Source organism: Glycine max, chromosome 18 (genome assembly GCF_000004515.6).
Source record: "Glycine max cultivar Williams 82 chromosome 18, Glycine_max_v4.0, whole genome shotgun sequence".
Lineage (NCBI taxonomy): Eukaryota > Viridiplantae > Streptophyta > Magnoliopsida > Fabales > Fabaceae > Glycine > Glycine max.
In genome coordinates, this window is record NC_038254.2 from 38,738,835 (window position 1) to 38,754,057 (window position 15,223).

The 15,223-nt window shown below is 32.5% G+C and overlaps 1 long non-coding RNA gene and 1 pseudogene across 2 annotated transcripts; both read left to right on the forward strand.

Annotated features, from left to right (window-relative positions):
• The first annotated feature begins 533 nt into the window (after positions 1-533).
• On the forward strand, positions 534-2,745 carry LOC100807503 (putative serine carboxypeptidase-like 52; annotated as a pseudogene).
• A 3,725-nt stretch (positions 2,746-6,470) lies between these two features.
• On the forward strand, positions 6,471-11,795 carry LOC102660068 (uncharacterized). 2 transcript variants are annotated; one of them, XR_001385970.3, is made up of 5 exons: positions 6,471-7,252; positions 8,756-9,001; positions 9,272-9,417; positions 9,511-9,601; positions 11,492-11,795. It is a non-coding gene; the product is annotated as an uncharacterized lncRNA (long non-coding RNA). The 2 variants fall into 2 exon arrangements; XR_005889655.1 differs by lacking the exon at positions 11,492-11,795 and having other exon boundaries at positions 6,473-7,252; positions 9,511-9,670.
• Positions 11,796-15,223: the final 3,428 nt, after the last annotated feature.

The following is a 15,223-nucleotide window of genomic DNA, read 5'->3' on the forward strand; positions in this document are numbered from 1 at the left end:
TATGCATGCCGTGTAAGGTTTTTTGCGTCATCTGCATTAACAAACAATCGCTTAAACCTTGGTATTATTGGAAGATACCAGCAGACCTTTGCCATATGACTAATGTTTGTGGTTGCTTCATCACTGCATTCATCATCCTTAACTTTATACTATGATACCCCACATATGGGTCACTTATGCATTTCTGCAAATTCATTTCTATACAAAATGCAATCATTAGGGCATGCATGTATTTTTTGGTACTCCATTCCAACTATACATAAAATCTTTTTCGCCTCGTAGTGATTCTTCGACAATGTGCTATCTTCAGGAAGCATCTTTTTCAATAACACAAGAAATTCAATGAAGCTCTTGTCACTCCACCCAAATCAGGCCTTCAAGTTCATCAAAGCTAACACCGATGACAACCTTGTGAAAGTTGTGCACCTCGAATACAAAGGCTTGTTTGAATCATTTTGTATTTTTTCATACAAAGGTACATGTGCTTATTAAAAATTGTGTTGCCCAAGATCGTGAATCATGTCTTCTATACCATGTCTCATGTCTATATTAACCGGCTCAGCGTTAGAGACTGTTGGCATGTCTGGCAGTTCCCCATGCCATATCCATTTTGTGTAATTCAGAATGATACTCTCACATATAAGGTGGGTTCTTATGTCATTTACTGATTGTCGTCTCCCATTTCCATATTTAACACATGGACAAAAAGATTTCCCATGCAATGATTGTGCATTACATTCAGTAAATTGCAGGAATTCTTCAACACCATTCTCATACTCTTGAGTAATGGGTGATCCTTTCATCCAAGTTTGATCCATGTTTTCCCTTTGCTGTGACACTTCATTAAGTTATATGGCATGCATGAAAACCTCACTTTTTTTACTTAAGGTGTGACCCTATCCCATTCAAGAATACATTTTTTTTATAGTTGATTAATACATATGGGGTTTTTTGTCTTTTGTTAAATTTGATGAAATTTTGGTAGCATTTCGCATTGGTGCCATGTCATCATCCACCACATTCAAGTATGCACTCAAAGAACAAATTGAAATGCAATATACCGAAATTTTGTCAAATTTTACAAAACACAATTAACCCATATGTATGAATCACCTATAAAAAAATGAGTCTTCCCAAACTGTCCAAACGGACAATTCAAGATTCAATGCATCGATTAATGCAAATTGTCTGTATTAATCATTGTATTAAATCTCAAACGGGAAACTAAGGTTCACTCGGAATACACCTTGATAACTAGTTATATAAAACAATAGGCATATATGAACAAGCATGTATTGATCACAAGTGTGGGACATACAAATGCATACCTATAAAGATATTGACAAACAACAACAAGGAGTGTGATTAGGGCAGTATTCTTTGTACACAAAACTATCCACTGAAGTACACTAGTTGTTAATGAAGACTTAACTTCCTAAGTCAGAGTTTCAAAACTTCCTAAGTCAGAGTTTCAAAACTTGGACCTGCAACCAAAACCAATTGTTAAAAATTGAATACTAAAATTAAGGCAAAAAAGTGTAAACCTCAAAGTGTGTGACAGTGTGGTTTGTAAAATAGTATGGTGTTTAATTGAGATGTTTCCACTAATGAGGAATGACGTGACATTCAATAATTGACTAGTGGAGGGTGTTCGAAAATCCCAGTTTCCAACTCACAAAGGTAATAAGAATGCACTACTACGTAATAGCAAGAAATAAATTATTATTATACATACATTGTTAGAGTTATTCATACTTCCTCTGCAATTATTGGGCCAATGATGATAATGTTAAGAGTGCATTGCATATTCGTAAGTTATACTTGATACAAGTGATTGTAATTTTCTCAAAAAGTTAGCATTGCAATACAACTGTATATTATAAGATAAAGCTTGGCATCATGTGCTGTAGGGAAGTATGGAAAAATGGCATCATTGTACCTTTGATATACCTAACAATGAGGATATCTCAATCAGCTATGAGTTTGATGTAAATGTCAGTAGAAAAGGCTATCGTTCATTGATATACAGGTCAATATTCTTTCTCTGTTCATATATTGAAAAAGGTAACAGAGAAGAATCGATTTGAATTTGTCATTCAAATAACTATTGTATATTGATAACAATGGCGATCATCACATGAGAGTACCTTTCTTGGTGACTTAACCATGGATAAGATCTTTAAACTACTCCATTGTGGACGATTGGAGACAATGCTATACAAATGGCCAAGTTGTAGGGTATTCCCCTAACTGTAGTTAGACTTAATTTATCTAAAAGGTTAATTCAATTTTGTGCTTAATATTTGTTTTTCTGTAGTTTGATATACAAGGACTCACTCCAATCGTATGACATTTGCAACTGTGAAGGCAAGTGTCCTGTTCTCCTTGTTGCACTTGTGTTGTGTGTGACATATAGATTCCACTTCATGAGTATATTGTTCAAGATTGGTGAATTAGGCCTTATTAGATTATTGCATCTTATTTGCACAAATTAATTATGAACGGTTAAGGCCACGTATAATTTTGTCTATAAATTTAGTAATAAGCACTAGCTCATGGAATTCTTTGTTTTAAAACTGTAACAATCATGCATTGAGAATGAGGTATATGCCAATCTTTGCCAGTTCTTTATTCTATTATTTTTCACTGATCTATTTTCAGGGAGGAGGCCACATAGCTCTGGAGTACAAGCCTGAAAAATGCTTTGCCATGTTCAATAGATGGATATCTAACAAGGCTTTGTAGGAATAACTAATAAAACTCATGTTCTCTCTTGGCAAGGACTAAACTTGGCATCCTTTGTATAATAAAGCCATAAGGTACAATATTCTCTAATAAAAAATAAATTTGTGTGTCTTTGTCAACCAAAAATACAAAACTGTATAAATGGGATTTGTTCTAATGAAAGCATCGATCCTTAATGGGATTTGTTCCAAGTAGATTTTAAAATATTCAACTATGTAATGCTTTGGTGTTGGGATTTGCCTCACTGCCTAAACTAAAATCAACTACTGTATTTTAAATATTTGATTCCAACTATTAAGTAGTTTAAGGACAACACTAATTTAACAATCAGATTCATTTATGGTATAGGTTCTAGAGGTAAAGTACTTTCCAAGAGGACATCCCCTAGAGGCTAAGAGGGGCTATAACACAAGTTTTACATAACTGTTAGATTTTGGCACAAGCTACTTATTCCACGTCTTTACTTCTTACTGGTAGGAGTTCTAACAAGGTGGCACACACTTTGGCTTGTCTTGCTTTTAATTGTAATTATGAGAAAATTTGGATTGACAAATCCCCTGATGAAATTACTTCTCTATTATTAGTGGATGTACATCAAGTGTCTTTCAATGTTAACACACCATGTTAGATTTTTTGTCCAATAACATTGTGAGGTAGGGAATGATTTGTGATACTATTGGTCCCACACTTATCTTCTTCATATAGTTATCCTTTTTGTGATTGTGATTACTTGCTGATTCCAATTGCAATGCCACGAGGGATACTTGTATTTTTGTTGCTTGTGTGGCCTGAACGAATCCGAATAAGTGGATTTTGCGGCTAAGGTTGGGAGGGGGTTTTAATCAAATTATATTTTTTTTTCAAAACTGGTGCACAGTGAACCTGGAACTTGAGTCATGGGTTCAGCCGAGTACGATGTTGAGAAATGCAGTGGTCAAAATGACTTTAGTCTATGACAGATGAAGGAGAGGCTAAGGTTGAAAAACCGATGGCTGACAAGGATAAGAAATCAATGCTTGAGAAAGCTTACAGTGCGATTATGTTGAGTGTCGGTGATAAAGTACTCAAATAAGTCTCCAAATCGATTATGACCAGATCTCTAGTAAATCATCTCTATCAACAAGCTTTATATTCTTTCAAGATGAATCAAGATAAGTGTATACAAGAACGGTTAGATATGTTTAACAAATGAATTCTTGATTTGGAAAGCATTGGTGTTATTATAGATAATGAGGATCAAGCCTTGTTATTCTTATGTTCTTTACCTAAAACCCATGCACATTATAAGGAAACCTTACTTTTTGGAAGAGCCTCTTTATTTCTTGATGAAGTACATGCTGCTTCAAATTCAAATTAATTGAATGAAAGAAAGAAGAGTCCTCTGCTATTGGTGAAGAATTGACTGCTAGGGGTAGATCATGAAAGAAAACCAATAATCATGATAAAAAAAAGAATCTAAGCCACAACAAAAGATTGGTGGAGGTTATGTTCCTAACATTAGATGCCATCACTGTAAAAAGGAAGGACACACTAGGAAGCACTGCCTCGAGAGATACAAGGACAGTATTGAAAGTATGTTAGTCTATAATATATAACAATAGATAATAAAGTTGTTTCTTGGTTTCTCTTTTTACAAGATATATATGCTTATTTATAATTATCTTCATAAATAAATTCATGTTCTTTGTTAAAGGATAACATGAAAAAAGTAATGTATACACAAAGTGAATCTGATACAATAATTGATTTTTTGATTTATTAACCTTCACTTTCTCGTAATTTTTCACTTTAATTGCCCAGTCCCTTTTTCCTTACTAGAGAAGACACAAATACACCATCTCTACAAACCTAACTACACAAACTACCGTTACTCAAACTTTTGCTTGTTTCGCGACACCTATTCAATTCAACTTAAAGTTTTCTTTTTTTCTGATCCATTATTATCTTCTTTTTTTATATTATTTTAGTGTTGCTACATTCTCTATTCTTGCTCCAATTTGGACCTTTTGCTGTATGGGTTTTAGGTTTAGGAGATTTTCCTTCGCAGATCTTTGCTCCTATTGTTTTGTGCTTTACTTGTGATTAGTGTGGCAGGCTGTAGCATCATCAGGTAATGCTCTTTTTTTAATGTGTTATTATTTCCCTTCATTTTTTCTCTATAGCGTGGTTAGTAAGATTATCTGTAAAAGCAATCTAGACAAATTATTGTCTTAGTTAATTTGGATGGCTATATGTTGCAAATGGATCGAGAAAAGCAACAATTATGTGTTACAGTATAAGATCATTGCATTTGTGGGTCTAGGCATTTGTAAGTATTGATTTTCTACTAGTCAACATGTTTTTGGGGGAGAGTAATATAGAAAGGTGTCAATTGGGGATAAAGATTGATAGGATATTTTCCTTCATTCCATTCTTGATTCTTTCATTATTTATTTTCCCATGTTTACTATCTTCTTTCTTACTTATTTTTTTCTCTATGTTTCATTGTCTTTTATTTATTAAAGAAAAACCCTCTCTATAAACTGTACGTGTGGATGTTTCAAAGCCCTCTACATACTAGGCAATTGGTATTTTAGGTTCATCGATTCTTCGACTTCTATAAACTATGTGTGGCTTTGTTGTTAACTTCTACTTAACTTTTATGTATAAGTTCAGTGCCTAATGTTATACACAAGTGTGTGTATTTTATATGTTTTAATTTTTCTTTGCCTTTTCTCTCTATCTTTTTTATGTAGAAAATATCATCTCTTTAGATTTGTTATTTTTTTACAAATATAAAGTCCCCATTCTATCTATTTTTACTATTTTCTTTCTTTCTTTCTTTTCTAAAAAATCGTACATTGTGTGTCATGCAAGAGACAACATCATTATTGCAACTGGCTTCAATACATTCGCATCAATGGGTTAATTCCAGCTCACCTTTTGTCATTCTTGTTGCACCAGAAAAGGGTGATAATGTGATATTTTTTCTCCAACCTAACATGACATAGGGAGTGCATGTGGCTGATGTTTGTTGGTGGATGAGAGAGAAGGACAAACGGAGGAAGAACCGGAAGTATGATTCCTCCAAAGAAAGGAAAATTCAAATATTTATTTCTTTTATGTTTGCATCTCAAATCATTATATATTAATTTATTTTATATGTTTAATTAAATTTGTAGAGTTATTTGAATTCTCAAGTTTATCAATACATGTTGTATCAAGGTGTTTTTCATTTCTTCCTAACTTTTTAGTAATTATACTAGTTATCGAATTTTGAGGAACATAAGCGAATTTGGTTTATGCTGCTGGAATGAGAGACTTAGAATCCGCCGAATGGTTTGAGAAGTTAAATTGTAGATGGTGCTTGGATGACCAATGTTAAGAACGTATTTTGACATGCCAAGTTACAGTGCACTTGAAGTCAAAGGTGTTTGAGAGAACAAGCATGATGAGCTAACCCACATCAGCTGCACATTTCTTTTCCCTGTAGACATGATGGATGTTATATGTTTAATATATTGTAATAGTTTGATTGACATCACTACTAGAAATGAGAGCTTTTACGACAGTCATTCTACAACGATTCTTTCAGAATCGTCTTAAAAAACAAACTGGTGACATTTTTGTAATTATTTATTGAAAACAGTCTTGTAGACACACATTCTAAGACGGTTATTGAAAACCTTCTTAAAATTTGTGTTGGTCATAAAAATTACAACGAGTTTTATTAAAACACCATCGTTATCTCACTGGTCTCCACAAAAGGTTGTGGTGTCCCTTGTCATTCAAAAGCGCCGAAAGAAAAAAAACTAACAAGGCCATAGTGTTCTCTAACCCATTGTCCCTCGACCTTCGCACAACCCCAGCACCAAGGGGTTGTGCCTGTCGTCGTCTTCCATACCCATGTTGTTCCGACACCCACGCGCCGCCGCCTCCGTTCCTGCTCTAGTGCCCACCACTTCTGCTGTTGGCGTCACTGCTCTTCAAGCAGCGGTCGTGGTCGCTGGACGCCTTCCGCAACGAGGCGTGGCTCCGCCGCAAGGGGAACTGGAAGAACCGCCGCAGTAAAAGCGTCACCGATGAGGACGTGGATGAGCTCAAGGCCTGCCTACATCGAATTAGGCTTTGGATTCGATATTCCTCCCCCAAGGTTGAGCGCGATCAACGCCTCTCCGATACTCTACCCGCTCTCGGCCTCTACTACACCGTCAACAAATGCTACAACGACTCCCTTATCATACATTAATATTATTGAGACAAGACTCTAATTCTAACAAGTCAAAATTTAAATTTTGTTCTTCAATTTATTTATGAGTTATTTAATTTATGTGTTAATTATGATAAAATTGGATTAAGATCTCGTTTATTTTTGTTGTTGTTGATTTGATTGGTTTGTTGGTGTGAACTATTATGAAGGTGATAACCCTCAGACGGTGAATACGAGGCTGAGGCAGTGGGCTCAGGTATACAACTTGCTTTCTAGCTAACATGGTAAGCAGGTGTTCCGAGGAGATCTCACACCAAGGTGATAACTCTCACACCAAGCATCAAAATTATTTGCAATTATAAATTGTTTGTTAGTTGTTACTAATGTCAATGGTAAGCAGGCGTTTCAAGGATCTCCTTCGTTTACTTTTGGGCTCCATATCTTCCAAATGATTAATGATATTGTCACTATAGATCAATTTTCACTTTAAAACTGAATAATTCTGATTAAACAATTAATTCAAATTGAGTAACTGATTGAATTTAAAATTATATGGAAAACAAAGAAATAGATTATGAATGAGTTGTCGCTTTGCTTGTTGTTATTGTTAAGTGAATTTGGGTTCATTGATTTCAATGGCGCTGGAATCAAATTTGTAAGTGAATTTGGAGAGGTTCTTGGATAAATCAAATTTTTAAGTGAATTTGGGTTCATTGATTTCAATTAAAACTTCACACAAATTTCATAACTTCACACAGATTGCCAATTTTATGTACATTCTCTTGATAAATCTTATTTACATTCTCTTGCCTTATTTGCCTAACTGTGCAGTACATGACTCTGTGCAATACATCCTCTCTTAAAATATTTGATTTCTTGTAAGATTAGTTTTTTGGGAGTGGATGTTCTCAAAACATCAACAATTCTTTTAAGAAAATTAAAGAAAAATTGGAACTTGAATCATAATGCTATCCAAGAATTTCAATCTTTTCTCAGTGCAACTACAAGACTAATTAGTTTTTGAAGATGTTTCTAATTTAGTGCATGTTATAAAGCTGAGGTTTACTTGAGATTCTAAGATGCACTCAATTAGCAAGGTCTGATTGATTCTATTTCACTATACTAATTTGTTCTTAAGTAACTTTGAACTTGAACTTGAACTCTTAGCAAAATAATTTTGTTTCTTACTTCACTGCAAAATAGTGATCTATCCCTTGGTTGTGTAATTTATTTTTGTTCTCTGTTTTTACCGTTTCAGAAATATTCTCTTTTCCTTGTATATTGTAAAACATTGATGTGTGCGTTTATATTGTTCTAGTGATTTTCATATAACTTTTATATTTAAAAACATTAATTTGTTAGGTTTATAAAATGATGTTTTTTTATGGTGTTTAATACTTTGATTATCTTTCCACAGTTATTGTATTTCGATCAAGAAGACAACAGTGGTTTAAGTCTTGCACTCCAAGTATTATACATTTTCTCCTGTATATGTGTGAACACAATGATTTTCTTTTTCCCAGAGGAATTAATTTTTTATTTAGTGTTTATTCATTGGATGTTAATGGCTCTCTGGTACTTTAATATATAGCTATGTTGCTCTTTTCCTCAGACCAGTTATAGAATTGTAAGTTAACTTAAATTTGTTTTTGAATATATAATAGAGAAAGTAATTACTCTAGAAACTGATGAATATTGTTCTTGAATTGTAAGTTATTGGCTTAATAAAGTTGTACTCATGCTTGGAGTTGAGTACTTACCTGCTTCTTTTAGTCTCATGTCTTATACTTAGCCTCACAAAGGATTTTTGGCTTTTGGCAGGAAATTCATCAAGTCCTTTCTACAAGATTTGCTTCCTGGTTTGGCCCTTAAAATATTTTTCTACATTCTACCCACAGTTCTAATGATCATGTCAAAAATTGAGGGATATATTGCATTGTCAACACTTGAGCGGAAGACAGCAGCAAAATATTATTATTTTATGCTGGTGAATGTTTTCTTGGGAAGCATAGTGACTGGGACTGCATTTCAGCAACTGCATGCTTTCCTTCACCAGTCACCTACTCAGTATGTCTTTAATTAAGAAGTTCTGAGTTAGTGACTGACTGGCTATATATTGTGTTTAGATTTGCTCTATTCTTGAATCAACCTTGCAGTTTCATATATTTAATGCAATAAATACTATAACCTTTTTGCGACTTTATTGAATTTTACACTGTATTTGGTAAATCTTTTCTGTTCTTTTTCATTGTCTCAGGATTTTTTTTCTCTCCAGTTAAAAAACTCATTTTTACTTTCCACTTGATTGGTCTTTGTGAATTTTATTATTGGCTATAGGATTCTTAGAACGATTGGAGTTTCCATTCCAATGAAGGCTACCTTCTTTATGACATACATAATGGTTGATGGATGGGCTGGAATTGCTGGTGAGATTCTCAGATTAAAGCCATTGGTTATATACCATCTCAAAAACATGTTATCAAGTAAGTTCAATTTCTTAATTTGCTTCGCTATTTTCTTAATCTATATATAATTATAGAAAAGTGTGTTAGTATCAGTACGCGTGGTGTACACAGGGTAGAGTATCAACTTCCAAATCTTTTTGTTGGGGCTATTACAAAAGAAAGCTTGTATAGTGCTTTTGAAAATGGCATTACAGCAGAGCAGGTAAGTATTGGAAAATATAAATTTTAGTGTGTAATATCTGCTTTTATAATATGATACTTGGTTTTTGCAGATAGATGGTAATGATTTATTTCTTGCTATGCTTTTGCTAGGAATAAGGGGCCTAGTACTAAACTGAATTCTAGAAGGAATAGGAAGATAACAAACCGACTGATCCACAGGTCAATAAGTTTAGTGGTCACACACATGGGCACAATAAGTTTAGGTAAAAAAAAAAAATCAATTTTTTAGGTAAAAGAAATCGAGTTTTTAGACAAAAACAGAAACGATTTTCTTGGGCACAAAAAGTATTATTTCTATTTTATTTTAAAAAAACCAAACAACAAAACATATAACTTCATTTTTATTTTATCTCTCTTTAATTTTTATCTATTCTATTTTTTCTTTTAAATCAGACACACCCTAATACACCAAATGTTATTACACACCTAGAGAGATAAAGAAAGAGAAATTTAAATACTTCAATGATTGTTGTATGCAAAAGCTATAAAATTTAGTACTCTTCTATCTCCTTACTTAAAAAAGGAGTTGTTCATACAAAATTGTATATGAATTCAAATCATATCTAAACTAAATATATTATAATTGCTTTTGATTTTCAGCATAATAATAATCAAAACACTAATCACATTCTTAATTATAGACCATTCTAATTACTTAAATTGATAATAACTAATATAATTTATTTAACAAATATTTTATTATTATAATTATCGGAGAAACGAGATTTAACATTAAGTAAATTTTACAGATAAAAATCTTGATAAGTTAAAGTGAATGTAAATCAACAACCTCTTTAAAGAGATTTTGTGTCACTGGTAATTTGATAATTGATAATATTAGATATATTACTCCTGTCATATATGTTTCCTATTGGCGTAATCTTAATTACTACTATAAATACTACTCCTTGTTAGGTTTTAAATTTCAAGTAAAGCAACCATATCTATCTATTTAATTACCTTTATTTGATTTGGGTGCACTATTTAATTAGTTTTTGTTGGCATTGACGGTCTATTATTGTTCTTCTTGCATGTAAATGTATATTAAAATTAAAATATGCTATATTCCAATTAGTGCGCAACCGCAACCTCAGGCTGCCACTCCTTTCTAAAACTATTAAGTACACTTTTTTTAATCCTTTATACATATATATATATATATATATATATATATATATATATATATATATATATATATATATATATATATATATATATATACAATTTGATTTTGTAATAAAAGGACTTATAATGATCTTCAAGCCGTCATGCAGCCCACCCAACTCTAACCAGCGGATCATCATATGGTTCATCTTTTCATACACCTTAAAGACACATTGGGCTGGAGTTCAATATGAATGTATTTTTTTTTTTTTATAAATTATAAGAACTAAAGGTAAAGGTAAGGTGAGTATAATAAATTTATAATAATTTATCCACTAAAAGTGACTGCATTTTGTGTGCCATGAAATTTTCTACTATGTAGTTGTGCAATGATGAATATGAGGTTTCTATTTTTGTTGGCTTTTGATATTAATCTTCACAATTATTTTTCATAGTAGTCACATGCCGTGGACATGACAGTCTTGTTGTTTAAAGGTGTTTTTTTTATATAGGGTTAACCATATCTTGAATTGAAATTTAAATTCCATTCTCACTTTCGAGGCACTTAAAAACTAGAATATGCCCTTCTTGGAGCAAACCTTAATTTGTTAATATGTTATTTCATTTTAACAGCTGCTTGTGCCAGTTTGGCTTTATATAATATTATTTCTTTTGCTTTTCAAAACAAAATGTTATTTCATTTTGTTTCTGATCCTTATTCATGTTTTAGTCTAAAATAAATAGATATCATTAATTGTTGTTGAAGTGACACGAGATATAGGAGAAAACAGGATTATTGGCCAAAGTGATGTTTCTGGAAATTTGAAAGTCTCGGATAGAGTTCAAGATCGACTTAAAGAAGGAAAATTGCTTTCCTCTGGTTCTAGGAATAATCTTGAGGAGAAGGCTTGGAAATTCTGTAAAATATTTCTTTCACAAATATGTGTTGTAGAAGTAAAGATATTTTGATGTTTTGATGATGCCAAAGGATCGCGCACTTCTCAAGTTTTATTCAGGACAAGAATTCAAGAAATTCAAGATATATGATCAAGATAACCTCTAGAGTCTTAGGAAGAAAATTCCAAGTTGAAACAACAAGAGGTTTGGCCAAAGAATTGAAGTTAAAATGTTTTTAAAAGAGATTTATTCTCTGGTAATCGATTACCAGAAGATGTAATGTACCAGTGGCCAAAAAGGCTTCCTGAAATGTTTTTAAAATGTTTCTGAAAACATGTAATCGATTACACAAGTCTTGTAATCGATTACCAGCAGTTGAAATTATTTATAACAGCTATTAGAAATTTGAATTCAAATTTTACACTCTGTAATCGATTACACTTGGATGGTAATCGATTACCAGCAGTTATTGAATGTTTTAATTCAAATTTTAAAGCTTGTAATCGATTACACAAGTATTGTAATCGATTACCAGAGGAGATTTTCAAATAATAATTTCCAAGAGTCACATCTGTTCAAATTGTTTTTTGAATGACCATCAAAGGTCTATTTATATATGACTTGGAACACGAATTTGCTTAGAGTTTTTCTGAACAAAAAGTCTTATCTTCTCAAAAACAAAATTGTCTTATCCTCTAAAACATTCCTTGGCCAAAACACTTGCAATTCAATAAGGAATTATTTGAGTGCTTCATTGTACAATCTATCTCTTTCAAGAGAGATTTCTTCTTCTCTTCTTCATACTTCTGAAAAGGGATTAAGAGACCGAAGATCTCTTGTTGTAAAGAAATCTGAACACAAAGGAAGGGTTGTCCTTGTGTGTTTCAGAAGTTGTAAAGGATTTGCAAGATAGTGGTACTCCCAAGAGGGTTGCTGGGGGCTGGACGTAGGCAACGGACTTTGCCGAACCAGTATAAAAATTGTGTTTGCACTTTCTCTTCCCTAAACTCTTTTATTTATTGTTGCTTTACATTTACATTCAGATTGTTTAATTTGAATCATCATTTAGAAATTCATCTTTAAGGAAACTAGGAACATGCATTAAAATCAAAGTAGAATTTTAATTGGGGAAATAGTTTGTAATATCTTAATTCAACCCCCCTTCTTAAGATATCTGAGGCCACTTGTCTAACATGTGTAAAATTTCCTTTTCTGTTATGTAAAATTGCATGTTTGTTTTTATACATGGAAATGTGTGCATCTGAAGAAAGTAGATTCAGATATCAGCACTCTTCAGAATCGAAAATTCTAGCTAGAGGTTAGTTTTTTTATCTCTTATATTTGCATTTTTCAGGTTATCCTTGTGTTTTGTCTTTGTTAGTATGTCTGTTAAAAATATTGGTTATCTAATGTTTAACACCTAGTTTTTTCATAAGTTTATTGTGGACTTTCAAATCATTTACTGAAGGGTTTTTACTGAAACTTATGCTTTGATTTTGTTGCATAATGAATTATGATGCTTCCTGCCTTTTTAAGGAATTGACTAGGTTTTAATTTTTAATTTATTGAGATTTGTATGTTATCTTCACTAGCCATCTCAGCTTGTTATTCCTTGGTGCCAATAACTATCACTTGCTAACTAATGATCTTAGAGTAGCTTTTGATATATCCTCTATCACTCACTCTATTTATCATGTTTTAAGAATTAATATATATTTTTCTCTTAACCCTTGGAGTGTAAAATGTAAATGTATGTGTTGACAGTAGGCCTTCATTGTGGGTTGCATTAGGCTGCATCGTGTGTTTTTTCTCTTTCTTTGCTGTGTGTTTTTTCTCTCTGCAGAATTTCCCAAAATTGTTTCCCTTTATCATGGGTTTTTTATATGGAGAAAATATATTGTATAAGGATTTTGCTATACACTAATGGTATCTTTTGATCCATGTGCTACCTCACCAGGTGGGAAAACTTGGTTGTTGTAATATAAATTTTTGTTGTACTTTTTTGGATTATAAATGATATGCCAACTTTTTGTACTGGAAGGCAAAATTCACTTTTTTGGATTATAAATGATATGCCAACTTTTTATACACTAATGACACTCTTTATAGCAATTTTATGTGTGTTGATCTTCCCATTATAACACGCTTTCTTTTCAGTACTCAGATACAAGCATCAATAGAAACATAATAGTAGTAGTAGTATCTTTGTTTAATTATAAGGTTTATCATTTCCTTCATATATTATTCAGGAGATTTTTGCAAAGCTTACCCAAGTACAAAAAATATTTTTAAAAAAATATATTCTAAGACGGTTGTCTCCACGACTGACTTAGAATGTAACACATTCTACATCGGTCTTATTCATGCAACTGTCTCAGAATGTGTTATATTCTAAGACGGTCCTCGCGACGACTGTCTTAGTATGTAACACATTCTAAGACGGTTGTGTGTATAGGACCGATGTAGAATGTGTTACATTCTAAGATGGTCGTAGAGACAACCGTCTTAGAATGTTCGCACATTCTAATACGACGTTTGTTATGACGACGGTCAATAACCGACGTTGTATGTAGCAAATAATCGATGTAGAATGACGTTTTTGCAATAATGCATGTATATTAATTTTGATCTATTAATTTATATTTCACTTAATATATGATATTTATATTTTTTTTGTTATATGTTATTCTTAATTTAATAATTTATTTATTTTTCTCAATACCTATATTTAAAAAAATATTAAATTAAAAGTAATATAAATGTTACAATATATCAAATTTAGTGCAAAAAAAAAGTCTACATTTGTATGTAGAGAATGAGCAAGGCAAGGGATAAAATAAACCTAAAATTAAAGGAAGCACAGTCTCTATTCAATGGAAGGTCACATTGTAATTGGTTTAGTAGCCTCTGTATCAGAGAAGGTGGTGTATAAGACTAAGCTATGGTACATAAGGTTGGGCCATATGAGTGAAAAGGGTCTGATTGAGCTGCAAAAATAGAATTTGCTATGTGGAGACAAAGTGGAAAAGCTGACATTCTGTGAAGACTATGTCTACAGGAAAGCCCACAAAGTAAAGTTCAATGTTGGTTAATAGAGAACAAAAGGAACACTTGACTATGTTGATGTTGATCTCTGGACCATCTAGAACACCCTCTCACTGTTGTGCATGGTATTTGATGCTTTAGCTAGTAAAAAGAAGGACAAGTGAAAAACTACAATGGATGAAGACACTAAGTCTTTGTATGACAAAAATACATGGGATTTGATGAAAAAAAAAGGCCCACTAGTTCAAGGGTGGTAGTTGTAAATGGATTTTCAAAAAGAAAGAAGGTATAAAAGGTGTGAACATGACAGATTTAAAGCGAGAATTGTTTCCCGAGGCTTTACTCAAAAGGAGGGAATTGACTTCAATGAGGTATTCTCACTTATTGTCAAACTAAATTTGATGTTCAACTTGAAGAAATGGATGTAAATACAATATTCTTGTATGGAGAGTTAGATGAAACTATTATGATGAAACAACCTAAGGGATTTGAAATTGGAGGCAAGGAGGAATATGTTTGAAAGCTTAAAAGGTCCCTCTATGGCTTGAAATAGTCT